The 817-nt window shown below is 40.5% G+C and overlaps 1 non-coding gene across 1 annotated transcript; it reads left to right on the forward strand.

Moving 5' to 3' along the window:
- The first annotated feature begins 479 nt into the window (after window positions 1-479).
- Window positions 480-612, forward strand: LOC116096087. The gene has a single exon (XR_004120835.1). It is a non-coding gene; the product is annotated as a small nucleolar RNA SNORA16B/SNORA16A family (small nucleolar RNA).
- Window positions 613-817: the final 205 nt, after the last annotated feature.

The following is an 817-nucleotide window of genomic DNA, read 5'->3' on the forward strand; positions in this document are numbered from 1 at the left end:
TTTATGTAACACTTTACATTTTTAGATTTATTTTATTTTATGTGTATTAATGCTTTATGTTTTGCCTACTTGTATGTATGTGCACAATGTACATGCCTGGTACCCTCAGAGGTCACATGAGATGTCATATTCCCTGAAACTGAAGTTATAGATCGTTGTAAGCTGTCATGTGGGTGCTAGGAATTAAACCCGGGTCACGTATAATAATAGTAAGGGTTCTTAATCACTGAGCAATCTCTCCAACCCCAAGTATCTTATACTTTAATTAAAGGTTGCTTTTGTGGCTGGTGAGATGGTCAAGTGTGTAAGAGCATTTGCCACCAAGTCCAGAGACCTAAATTGAGGAAGGACAGAACTGATTCCTGAAAGTTATCCTCTGAACTGCACACATGGGCCATGGCACACACCCAGGGGTAGGAGATAAAAAAAAAAGATTTTTCTTAATGTTGCTTCCAATTCCTTTAAAAAAGAATTCAAGTGGCAGCCCTTATCAAAGCTGCAGCTGCTTCCACGTAGCTGATGTGGTCAAAAACAAGCCCCAAGTAACAGTTTTCCTAAACTGTCATGGTTCTGTTTGCAGTAACACATCTAAGATTCTGGGAAAAGGCAATTCCATCTTGACACTTCTGAGAAGTGGCCAGAGATGCTTGTTAACACTGAATACTCTCTAGAAATATTGAGTCTCAAACAGGGGGTTAGCAGAATAGGGTTTTCAGAAGCAGTTTGCTGAGCCCAAGAGCCAGCATAAAGAGGCAGTTGCAAATATGTTCACCCTGAAAACCTCTAGCAGCACATAGCAATGCTTTGGGTCACTGTC

Source organism: Mastomys coucha, chromosome X (genome assembly GCF_008632895.1).
Source record: "Mastomys coucha isolate ucsf_1 chromosome X, UCSF_Mcou_1, whole genome shotgun sequence".
Lineage (NCBI taxonomy): Eukaryota > Metazoa > Chordata > Mammalia > Rodentia > Muridae > Mastomys > Mastomys coucha.